The 12,997-nt window shown below is 39.9% G+C and overlaps 1 long non-coding RNA gene across 1 annotated transcript; it reads left to right on the forward strand.

Moving 5' to 3' along the window:
* The first annotated feature begins 7,098 nt into the window (after positions 1-7,098).
* LOC115177713 (uncharacterized) lies at positions 7,099-12,671 on the forward strand. The gene is made up of 2 exons (XR_003872460.1): positions 7,099-7,137; positions 10,906-12,671. It is a non-coding gene; the product is annotated as an uncharacterized LOC115177713 (long non-coding RNA).
* The last annotated feature ends 326 nt before the right edge of the window (positions 12,672-12,997 follow it).

The raw sequence follows: 12,997 nt of genomic DNA on the forward strand, positions 1-12,997 counted from the left end.
TTTTTTTTTACTTTTTACTATCCATATGAATTGGAGCCTGTCTATACATACGGAAAACATTTCTGTCACCACTCATCAACGTGGTGTAAAGTACTTAAGTAAAATTATCTTTAAGTTAAGGTATCTTTACTTTTACTCAAGTATGATTGGGTACTTTTCCCCACCGCTGTTCATCAACAAACTGTGACAAACCTGAACTTTCTTTTTGTGAGTAGCCTACAATAAATATGATTTTGTTGAGGACAATGTTGGGCCATTACACATGTCCACTAGGGTACACATGGACTTAAAGTTCATGCAGTTCAAGAACACACACAGTGCACCCATTGTCTGATATTTTTGACTGAGAACATGGTTTTGACGTTTCTGACTAGATAGACTGCATGCACAGAGACTGTCCTGACTAGATAGACTGCATGCACAGAGACTGTCCTGACTCGATAGACTCGTTTTCATGCACACGTTGTTGTTGAAATACGGCATTAAAGACATAGCTAGATGTAAAATTGCGCAAATAAAATCTTCTCTGCAAAAACGTCTAAATTATTTACAGATTTCTTGATTTAACTAATTAATTAATTGATTAATTCTGACTAATTTGGAAGTGCAGTTGTCCTTTATAGGGTTAAATCTAAGATGGTGTGAGGGAACTTTGATTTGAACAAGTGTACAGTGCATTTGCCAAAGGCACCTAAATGACTCTGACCATGAGAAACAAGATTCTCTGGTCTGATGAAACCAAGATTGAACTCTTTGGCCTGAATGCCAAGTGTCACGTCTGGAGAAAACCTGGCACCGTCCCTTCGGTGAGGCATTAAAGACATGGTGGTGGCAGCATCATGCTGTGGGTATGTTTTTCAGCGGCAGGGACTGGGAGACTAGTCAGGATCGAGGGAAGTACAGAAAGATCATTGATGAAAACCTGCTCCAAAGCGCTCAGGACCTCAGACTGGGGCGAAGGTTCACCTTCCAACAGGACAACGACCCTAAGCACACGGCCAAGAAAACGCAGGAGTGGCTTCAGGACAAGTCTCTGAATGTCTTTGAGTGGCCCAGCCAGAGACCGGACTTGAACCCAATCAAACACCTCTGGAGCGGTACACCTGACAATGCTTGAGAGGATGTGCCAAGCTTGTAGCGTCATACCCAAGGTGACTAGAGGCTGTTATCGCTGCCAGAGGCGCTTCAACAAAGTACTGAGCAAAGTGTCTGAATACTTATGTAAATTTGATATTTCCGTTTTATTTTTAATTTTATACATAGCAAAAACAGGTTTTGGGGATTTTTTTTTTTTTTCAATGTCATAATGGGGTGTTGTGTGTAGATTGATGAGGAAAAAAAACATGTAATCCATTTAGAATAAGGCTGTAACGTAACAAAATGTGGAAAAGTCAAGGGGTCTGAATTCTTTCCGAATGCACTGTATGTAGCCTGCTAGATAGATACCGGAGTTAAGAAATGTTGTACCTTTTACCATCCGTATCAATTGGAACCTGTCTGTGCATACTGGAAACCATTACCTGGACGTTATTTAAAAGAAGTGGTCATTTTCAGTATGTTGGGACATTGTTTGAAGCCACATCACATGGACTTAACGTTTATAAGGAAACACACACAGTGCTCCCATTGGCTGATATCTTTGACTGAGAACAGGTTTGTGTTTATGCCACATTAAATCAAAGTGTACTCAAAAACACTTTGTACGCTTTTTTTTTTATTTTTAAAACATGAATTGAACATGGTGTGAGTAATTTAGTTTGAAAGAAATGTCAGTTTATCTTAAGTTGTGTCTAAAAACCCACTATTTTGATCAAAATATATATTTTTATCCTGAAGTGTTGAAACATAGCTGGAGCCTTTAATTATTTCTTTATGAAGTAGGCCTAGGTAATATTATATTACAGTATGTTGCAGATTACACTGGACCAAATGTTTAATGAGTTGATCAATGCCTCTCTATTACTCAGCGTTGAATTGGGTAGAACATTATACCACAAGATGTACCATGTGTATTCCCAGAGGGTGGCACTTAAAATGGTTAACTGAAATGCTTTGTTTCCAAAAGTGGCTTACTATTGAAAGAGAGAGGAGATTGGGGGAGGGATGAGAAGCAAGCAGAATGTGTAGGCCTACTGCAGAGAGAGCAGCAGAATGTGTAGGACTACTGCAGAGAGAACAGCAGAATGTGTAGGTCTACTGCAGAGAGAACAGCAGAATGTGTAGGCCTACTGCAGAGAGAACAGCAGAATGTGTTGGCCTACTGCAGAGAGAACAGCAGAATGTGTAGGCCTACTGCAGAGAGAAACAGCAGAATGTGTTTGCGCCTACTGCAGAGAGACCGCAGAATGTAGTAGGCCGTACTGCAGAGAGCAGAATGTGTAGGCCTACTGCAGAGAGAACAGCAGAATGTGTAGGCCTACTGCAGAGAGAACAGCAGAATGTGTAGGCCTACTGCAGAGAGAACAGCAGAATGTGTTGGCCTACTGCAGAGAGAACAGCAGAATGTGTAGGCCTACTGCAGAGAGAACAGCAGAATGGTGTAGGCCTACTGCAGAGAGAACAGCAGAATGTGTAGGCCTACTGCAGAGAGAACAGCAGAATGTGGTTGGCCTACTGCAGAGAGAACAGCGAATGTGTAGGTCTACTGCAGAGAGAACAGCAGAATGCGTTGGCCTACTGCAGAGAGAACAGCAGAATGTGTAGGCCTACTGCAGAGAGAACAGCAGAATATGGAGGTCTACTGCAGAGAGAACAGCAGAATGTGTTGGCCTACTGCAGAGAGAACAGCAGAATATGGAGGTCTACTGCAGAGAGAACAGCAGAATGTGTAGGCCTACTGCAGAGAGAACAGCAGAATGTGTAGGTTTACTGCAGAGAGAACAGCAGAATGTGTAGGCCTACTGCAGAGAGAACAGCAGAATGTGTAGGCCTACAGCAGAGAGAAAAGCAGAATGTGTAGGCCTACTGCAGAGAGAACAGCAGAATGTGTAGGCCTACTGCAGAGAAAACAGCAGAATGTGTAGGCCTACAGCAGAGAGAAAAGCAGAATGTGTAGGCCTACTGCAGAGAGAACAGCAGAATGTGTAGGCCTACTGCAGAGAGAACAGCAGAATGTGTAGGCCTACTGCAGAGAGAACAGCAGAATGTGTAGGCCTACTGCAGAGAGAACAGCAGAATGTGTAGGTCTACTGCAGAGAGAACAGCAGAATGTGTAGGCCTACTGCAGAGAGAACAGCAGAATGTGTAGACCTACTGCAGAGAGAACAGCAGAATGTGTTGGCCTACTGCAGAGAGAACAGCAGAATATGGAGGTCTACTGCAGAGAGAACAGCAGAATGTGTTGGCCTACTGCGGAGAGAACAGCAGAATATGGAGGTCTACTGCAGAGAGAACAGCAGAATATGGAGGTCTACTGCAGAGAGAACAGCAGGAATGTGTAGGCCTACTGCAGAGAGAACAGCAGAATATGGAGGTCTACTGCAGAGAGAACAGCAGAATGTGTCGGCCTACTGCAGAGAGAACAGCAGAATGTGTAGGCCTACTAGAAGGTTGGGGGTTGAAGCTGCACTCTCTGCCCTGTTTCATTACACTGAATCTCCCATAACTGCTCAGTTGGGTTGACATCTGGTGACTGAGACGGCCATGGCATGTGGTTTACATCGTTTTCATGCTCATCAAACCATTCAGAGAACACTCATGCCCTGTGGAGGGGGGGCGTTGTCATCCTGGAAGAGACCACTCCCATCTGGACCGAGCTGCAAAAAACACTCAAACTGGACAGTTTTATCTCCATCTCTTCATTCAAAGACTCAATCATGGAAACTCTTACTGACAGTTGTGGCTGCTTTGTGTTATGTATTGTTGTCTCTACCTTCTTGCCCTTTGTGCTGTTGTCTGTGCCCAATAATGTTTGTACCATGTTTTGTGCTGCTACCATGTTGTGTTCCTACCATGTTGTGTTGCTATCATGTTGTGTTGCTACCATGTTGTTATGTTGTGCTGCTACCATGTTGTGATGCTACCATGTTGTTATGTTGTTGTGCTGCTACCATGTTATGTTGTGCTTCTACCATGTTGTGTTTCTACCATGTTGTTATGTTGTGTTGCTACCATTTTGTGTTGCTACCATGTTGTTATGTTGTGTTGCTACCATGCTGTTGTTGTCTTAGGTCTCTCTTTATGTAGTGTTATATTGTCTCTCTTGTTGTGATGTGTTTTTTGTCCTATATATATATATATATATATATATATATTTTTTTTTTTTTTTAATCCCAGCCCCTTTCGGTAGGTCGTCATTGTAAATAAGAATTTGTTCTTAACTGACTTGCCTAGTTAAATAAAGGTTAAATAAAATAAAAATCTGGATAGAAATGATTCACCATATAGGTTGAAGGTGATCACTTGGTGGTGTATTTATTGGTGTTTAGGGGTTGGGTGTATTTATTGGTGTTTACCTTGTCCTCTAAGGGGTTGGGTGTATTTATTGGTGTTTACCTTGTCCTCTAAGGGGTTGGGTGTATTTATTGGTGTTTACCTTGTCCTCTAAGGGGTTGGGTGTATTTATTGGTGTTTACCTTGTCCTCTAAGGGGTTGGGTGTATTTATTGGTGTGTACCTTGTCCTCTAAGGGGTTGGGTGTATTTATTGGTGTGTACCTTGTCCTCTAAGGGGTTGGGTGTATTTATTGCCGTTTACCCTGTCCTCTAAGGGGTTGGGTGTATTTATTGCCGTTTACCTTGTCCTCTAAGGGGTTGGGTGTATTTATTGCCGTTTACCTTGTCCTCTAAGGGGTTGGGTGTATTTATTGCCGTTTACCTTGTCCTCTAAGGGGTTGGGTGTATTTATTGGTGTTTACCTTGTCCTCTAAGGGGTTGGGTGTATTTATTGCCGTTTACCTTGTCCTCTAAGGGGTTGGGTGTATTTATTGGCGTGTACCTTGCCCTCTAAGGGGTTGGGTGTATTTATTGGTGTTTACCTATCTCTCTAAGGGGTTGGGTGTATTTATTGGTGTTTACCTTGTCCTCTAAGGGGTTGGGTGTATTTATTGCCGTTTACCCTGTCCTCTAAGGGGTTGGGTGTATTTATTGCCGTTTACCTTGTCCTCTAAGGGGTTGGGTGTATTTATTGCCGTTTACCTTGTCCTCTAAGGGGTTGGGGTGTATTTATTGCCGTTTACCTTGTCCTCTAAGGGGTTGGGTGTATTTATTGGTGTTTACCTTGTCCTCTAAGGGGTTGGGTGTATTTATTGCCGTTTACCTTGTCCTCTAAGGGGTTGGGTGTATTTATTGGCGTGTACCTTGCCCTCTAAGGGGTTGGGTGTATTTATTGGTGTTTACCTATCTCTCTAAGGGGTTGGGTGTATTTATTGGTGTTTACCTTGTCCTCTAAGAGGTTGGGTGTATTTATTGGTGTTTACCTTGTCCTCTAAGGGGTTGGGTGTATTTATTGCCGTTTACCTTGTCCTCTAAGGGGTTGGGTGTATTTATTGCCGTTTACCTTGTCCTCTAAGGGGTTGGGTGTATTTATTGCCGTTTACCTTGTCCTCTAAGGGGTTGGGTGTATTTATTGCCGTTTACCTTGTCCTCTAAGGGGTTGGGTGTATTTATTGCCGTTTACCTTGTCCTCTAAGGGGTTGGGTGTATTTATTGCCGTTTACCTTGTCCTCTAAGGGGTTGGGTGTATTTATTGGTGTTTACCTTGTCCTCTAAGGGGTTGGGTGTATTTATTGACGTTTACCTTGCCCTCTAAGGGGTTGGGTGTATTTATTGGCGTTTACCTTGCCCTCTAAGGGGTTGGGTGTATTTATTGGCGTTTACCTTGTCCTCTAAGGGGTTGGGTGTATTTATTGGCGTGTACCTTGCCCTCTAAGGGGTTGGGTGTATTTATTGGTGTTTACCTATCTCTCTAAGGGGTTGGGTGTATTTATTGGTGTTTACCTTGTCCTCTAAGGGGTTGGGTGTATTTATTGGTGTTTACCTTGTCCTCTAAGGGGTTGGGTGTATTTATTGCCGTTTACCTTGTCCTCTAAGGGGTTGGGTGTATTTATTGGTGTTTACCTTGTCCTCTAAGGGGTTGGGTGTATTATTGCCGTTTACCTTGTCCTCTAAGGGGTTGGGTGTATTTATTGGCGTTTACCTTGTCCTCTAAGGGGTTGGGTGTATTTATTGGCGTTTACCTTGTCCTCTAAGGGGTTGGGTGTATTTATTGGCGTGTACCTTGCCCTCTAAGGGGTTGGGTGTATTTATTGCCGTTTACCTTGTCCTCTAAGGGGTTGGGTGTATTTATTGGTGTTTGCACTCTAAAGGGTTGAGTGTACTTATTGGTGTGTACCTTCTAAGGAGTTGATTGGACCTAAGTTTAAAAAATGCATCCCACACCATAACAGACCCGCCAGAACCATCAAGAACGGAAGTGTTTCCTATATTTTGGCACTTACCTCTACATTCATATTCAGGTGTAGTTTGTGTAGAGTAAAGTATAGACTGTAAGAAAAGAGAAAACAGATTTGCTAACTTGGAATTATTTGTTATGAAATTGTTTAACTGCGTTACCCACTCCAGTCAGTATGTGGCGATGTGATTATTTTAGGTGATGATTCTTGCTTGACGTATAATCTTGTGGACAGGACAGGACGCTTCTTCAACAACAACATGGCTACTGATTCAACCGTCTCAGTAACTTGCTAGCCAACATAAAACAGAAATATTGAAGGTCTTAAGATTTTTTTTTTGTGTATCTACACGAATCTCAGTGTTTTAAACCAAATTCTGTTAACGTATCTACTTGTTGATTTAAACGTCGTTTTCTTGCTACATTTTCTGATTGATAGTGGGCATAACACAGGCTTGTCACTAATGCTAACTAGCCAGTTAGCTAACATCCCCGACCATGAGCTCGCTAAGCTACTCCCCCCGGGTCCCAGCTAAAGAAGAGGAGGTCTGTTGGACGGAGGAAGAAGCTCTGGGGCTGAACATTGTCGTGAAAGAAGAAGAGGAGGATGTTATCGTGAAAGAAGAGGAAGAACCTTTTGGAGTAAAAGAGGAAGAGGAGGCTATCTCAATAAAAGAGGAGGAGGAGGAAGACGTTTTGGGAGTGAAAGAGGAGGAAGGAGAGGAGGAGACTGAAGATCTGGACACCAGTGAGTACTGTTTTAAAAACAGGCCTTCTACTAACGTTCTACACTTAAATATATTTTCACGGGGTTCAGTACGAGAGATCAGTGTTAAACGCTTAATTCAACGGAAATGGCACAGTACTGAATGGCAAATGTAGGCCGTTGTTGTAAATCAGAATTTATTCTTAACTGACTTGCCTAGTTGAATAAAGGTTAAATAAATATTGTAATGAACAGGCAGGGAGCAGGTCTCGAACCCTCGACCTTCAAGCCCGAAGTCCGGCGCGCTATCGACTGTGCCGCAAAAGCATGCTCGAGCGGCAGAGTCGATTTCCGCGCTTATAAACCCAGGGTCGTTACAATATATACATTTTGCCATTTCAAATGGTCACACTCATATTCATCTAATCAGGCCACACCTTACCACAAAACCGTAACACCATGTAGCAAATGTTGAAACGAACTGAACGCACCCCATAACTGTATAAATTATTAAAGGTGCGATCTGCCATTGGTACATGCATTTTGGGGATTTTAAAGGAATGATATAGAGGTCTGGCCATTTTAATTTCTTGGAGAAAATAACTGTCGTACCCTATCAGAACCCAAAATATAAGTTTTACTGCAAAAAAATGTAAACACCAAATTGTAAAGACTTTTTTAGACTAAAAAGATTGCCAAAACTGGTATGAAGCTAAGGGATGGGGATGGAAAAATGTAACCAGAGATATAGATTTTTCGACAAATTCATAGACAGAGACATGGATACAAGGCCTGACCTTGCCGGAAGATTCCGACCCTACCGTTAAGCTTCTTTACACTGAGCTGCACCAGGGTTGGGAACGCAATCATGACTACGTTAAGGCACCACGGAGCTGGCGTGAGATAGGGGTCGGAAAAAAACGTACCTCAATGCAGGGATGAGATGGCAGCTGTGGCTCTTGCTGGCTAGTATGAGGACGAAAAGGCGTTTAGAACATTAACCAACGTTTAGAATGTTTAGAACATTTAGAACATTAACCAACGTTTAGAATGTTTAGAACACATTTTGAACATCAACCAACGTTTAGAATGTTTAGAACACGTTTAGAACATTAACCAACGTTTAGAATGTTTAGAACATTAACCAACATTTAGAATGTTTAGAACACGTTTAGAACACGTTTAGAACATTAACCAACGTTTAGAATACGTTTAGAACATTAACCAACGTTTAGAATATTTAGAACAAGTTTAGAACATTAACCAACGTTTAGAATGTTTAGAACACGTTACAGTAACCAACGTTTAGAACACGTTTAGAACATTAACCAATGTTTAGAATGTTTAGAACACGTTTAGAACTAACCAACATTTAGAACACGTTTAGAACATTAACCAACGTTTAGAACATGTTTAGAACATTAACCAACGTTTCGAATGTTTAGAACATTAACCAATGTTTATAATGTTTAGAACACGTTTAGAACATTAACCAACGTTTAGAACACGTTTAGAACACTAACCAACATTTAGAACATGTTTAGAATGTTTAGAACACGTTTAGAACAATAACCAACATTTAGAACACCTTTAGAACATTAACTAACGTTTAGAACACGTTTAGAACATTAACCAACATTTAGAACACGTTTAGAACATTAACCAATGTTTAGAATGTTTAGAATACGTTTAGAACATTAACCAACGTTTAGAACACGTTTAGAACACTAACCAACATTTAGAACATGTTTAGAATGTTTAGAACACGTTTAGAACAATAACCAACATTTAGAACACCTTTAGAACATTAACTAACGTTTAGAACACGTTTAGAACATTAACCAACATTTAGAACACGTTTAGAACATTAACCAACATTTAGAACACATTTAGAACATTAACCAATGTTTAAAATGTTTAGAACACGTTTAGAACATTAACCAACGTTTAGAACGTTTAGAACATGAACATTTAGAACACATTTAGAACATGAACCAACGTTTAGAACACATTTAGAACATGAACCAACGTTTAGAACACATTTAGAACATGAACCAACGTTTAGAACACATTTAGAACATTAACCAACATTTAGAACACATTTAGAACATTAACCAATGTTGAAAATGTTTGGAACACATTTAGAACATGAACCAACGTTTAGAACACATTTAGAACATGAACCAACGTTTAGAACGTTTAGAACATGAACCAACGTTTAGAACACATTTAGAACATGAACCAACGTTTAGAACACATTTAGAACATGAACCAACATTTAGAACACATTTAGAACATGAACCAACGTTTAGAACATTAACCAACGTTTAGAACACATTTAGAACATGAACCAACGTTTAGAACACATTTAGAACATGAACCAACGTTTAGAACACATTTAGAACATGAACCAACGTTTAGAACACATTTAGAACATGAACCAACGTTTAGAACACATTTAGAACATGAACCAACGTTTAGAACACATTTAGAACATGAACCAACGTTTAGAACACATTTAGAACATTAACCAACGTTTATAACACATTTAGAACATTAACCAATGTTTAGAACATGAACCAACGTTTAGAACACGTTTAGAACATGAACCAACGTTTAGAACACATTTAGAACATGAACCAACGTTTAGAACACGTTTAGAACATGAACCAACGTTTAGAACATGAACCAACGTTTAGAACACATTTAGAACATGAACCAACGTTTAGAACACATTTAGAACATGAACCAACGTTTAGAACACATTTAGAACATGAACCAATGTTTAGAACACATTTAGAACATGAACCACTGTGGTTTATTACCCTTTAAACTACTACTACTAGATTGATGGTTGTAACCATCTATTATCCCATTAACAAATCACCCAAACTTATTTAGTTTCCAAACTTCACATTTCTCCTAGTGTAGGCAACTTATCGTAATGAACGATATCAGCAACAGACCTGTGATAAGTGATCGGTATGGTCGGTGGCGTTTTAGTTTAGCGTTTCCCGCTCTGTTGTTGTTTGGCTAGCGACATTTCTGTAGCGGTCATGTAATTGTCTATATTGCAGTTAACTTTTTAATTGATAGTTTTTTGGGAAAGCCTTCCCATCTCTACCAGAAGGTTATCTTAGTTTATATTAACATCATCGCTGACGGCTACACACAGAGACAGAGGCATTCCACTGTCGGTTCAGAAAGTGGCAAGTACATTCTATTTTTTTTATTTAAGCTTTATTTAACTAGGCAAGTCAGTTAAGAACAAATTCTTATTTACAATGACGGCCTAGGAACAGTGGGTTGACTGCCCTGTTCAGATTACCTATTCACTGATGCATTTTGTTTCTGTCTTATGATTAACTACTAACTTCAATACATTCAGTTGATTAACTACTAACTTCAATACATTCAGTTGATTAACTACTAACTTCAATACATTCAGTTGATTAACTTGGGCCAATTCATTCAGGTTCTACTAACTTCAATACATTCAGTTGATTTTGAATATTGTTGAATTCCGTTTTAATGTCTGGATTATGTGATTCAGGGCCCAACATATTAGATAGGTCAGAGATCACAGCTCCTCCGTTTTCAGTTGCAAAGTCATACAATAAAAACTGTTAAGATTCTCTATCAATAGTCTTTAACTTTGGAGCATGGGACAGTTGTAAAGGCTGCTTTCACGCCCCTCCAAGCATCTCTGGGTTGAGATTGAGGGATCTAGTCATAGAAAATAGTTTTTTTATCCTTTGCCGGTTTCATTCAGGCCTCTGTTTAATCAAATAGTTGGTCTGTCTTTGGCAGGAGAAAGATCAGACTCTCACTCTGACAGCGGGAAGAATCCTTCAGGAGAACCAGACCCAGAGACGCCCAAACCAGCAAGACAACACAACTGCTCCCAGTGTGGAAAGAAATGTATCCAGTTATCGCATCTGAAAGAGCATGAGAGAATACATACAGGAGAAAAGCCTTACCACTGTTCCCAGTGTGAAAAGAGTTTTACCCAGTTAAATATGCTGAAACGACATGAAATAATACACACAGGAGCGAAGCCTCACCAATGCTCCCAGTGTGGAAATAGTTTTACCCAGCTATGGAACCTGACAGTGCATGAGAGGGCACACACAGAAAAGCCTTACCACTGCTCCCAGTGTGAAAAGAGTTTTAGCTGGTTAGGGAGCCTGAAAGTACATGAGAAAACACACACAGGGGAGAAGCCTTACCACTGCTCTCAGTGTGGAAAGAGATTTTCCCAGTTAGAGCAACTGAAAAAACATAAGAGAACACACACTGCAGAGAAGCCTTACCTCTGCTCCCAGTGTGGGAAGAGATTTACCCTGCTGAGAAACCTGAAAAATCATGAGCTAATACACTCTCTATATAAGCCTTGCCTCTGCTCCCAGTGTGGAAAAACATTTTTCTCATCAGATTCCTTGAAAAAACATGAGCTAACGCACTCTGTAAAGAAGCCTTTCCACTGCTCACAGTGTGGAAAGACATTTTTCTCATTAGGGCCCCTGAAACAACATGAGAGAACACACTCAGGGGAGAAACCCTATCATTGCTCTAAGTGTGGAAAGAGTTTTACTTCATCGAATTCCCTGAAAAAACATAAAAGAATACACTCAGGAGTGAAACCCTACCACTGCCATCAGTGTAAAAAAAGTTTTACCCAATCATGGCACCTGAAATATCATGAGAGGACACACACAGAAGAAAAATCTTATCATTGCTCCCAGTGTGTAAAGAGTTTTACCATGTCAACATACCTGAAAAAACACGAGCTAACACACTCTGTAGAGAAGCCTTTCCACTGTTCGCATTGTGAAAAGAGTTTTAAGAATTTAAGGAACCTGAAAGTGCATGAGCAAAGACACTGAAAAATCATGAAAGAATACACACTGGATAGAAGCCTTACCAGTGCTCCTAATGTGAAAAGAGATATACCATAAACATGTAAATGCAGAGTCTCAAATAGCTGTCTGTCCCTTTTAATAGCCGGGCAACGGCACACATTTCAGCAAATAAACACTTGTTTCAAATAAACGCTGGGTCTAAAGGAATTGTTAATGAGGTTACCATGAATTGTTTACTAGGCTTTAATGTTTGATTTGTTACATTAGATAAAAAATGATGGCAATCATTTGTTTTTATCACCAGTAAGAAACTGCTAGCCATTGGCTGCTAACAGCTGAGAACTGCTCGCTTACTGGCGAGCACAAAAACAGTCAACAACATTGTGAGTACAGACCCCTAGAAATTGGCTGATCGCCATCTAGTGGCGAAAGTAAGAACGGACAAAAAATGCACAGTCAAAGAGGAGAATAATTATTCTGAAAAAAGAAAATGTGTTTTTTCGCACTGTATATGCCTTTTTTTTTGGAAAAAACACATTTTCCTTTATCAGAATTAGATGTATGTATGTATGTATGTATGTATGTATGTATGTATGTATGTATGTATGTATGTATGTATATAAGGAAATAGACACCTGTCTCTAATATAAGCATGTCTCTAATAAGAGCCTGTTGTGTTTAGTGATTTAAGCTAATGAAGACTGTAAAGTTTTACGGAAGTACATCACAGGGTTTTAAAATTCACACTGTTTTGCTCCCAGAATTTTGAATGTGTATTTGTTTGACACATACGTTTTAAAAAGTGTACTCATACAAATGCATTTGTTTTTTTATTTTAAAAACATGAATTGAACATGGAGTGAGTCTGTTTGAATATAGTGTCAGTTAGAATTTTTTCTTTTTATATCTTATTTATTTTATTTAACCTTTATTTAATTAGACAAGTCAGTTAAGAACAGATTCTTATTTACAATGACGACCTACCAGGGAACAGTGGGTTAACTGTCTTGTTCAGGGGCAGAACGACAGATTTTTACCTT

This window comes from Salmo trutta, chromosome 38 (assembly GCF_901001165.1).
Source record: "Salmo trutta chromosome 38, fSalTru1.1, whole genome shotgun sequence".
Taxonomy (NCBI): Eukaryota; Metazoa; Chordata; class Actinopteri; order Salmoniformes; family Salmonidae; genus Salmo; species Salmo trutta.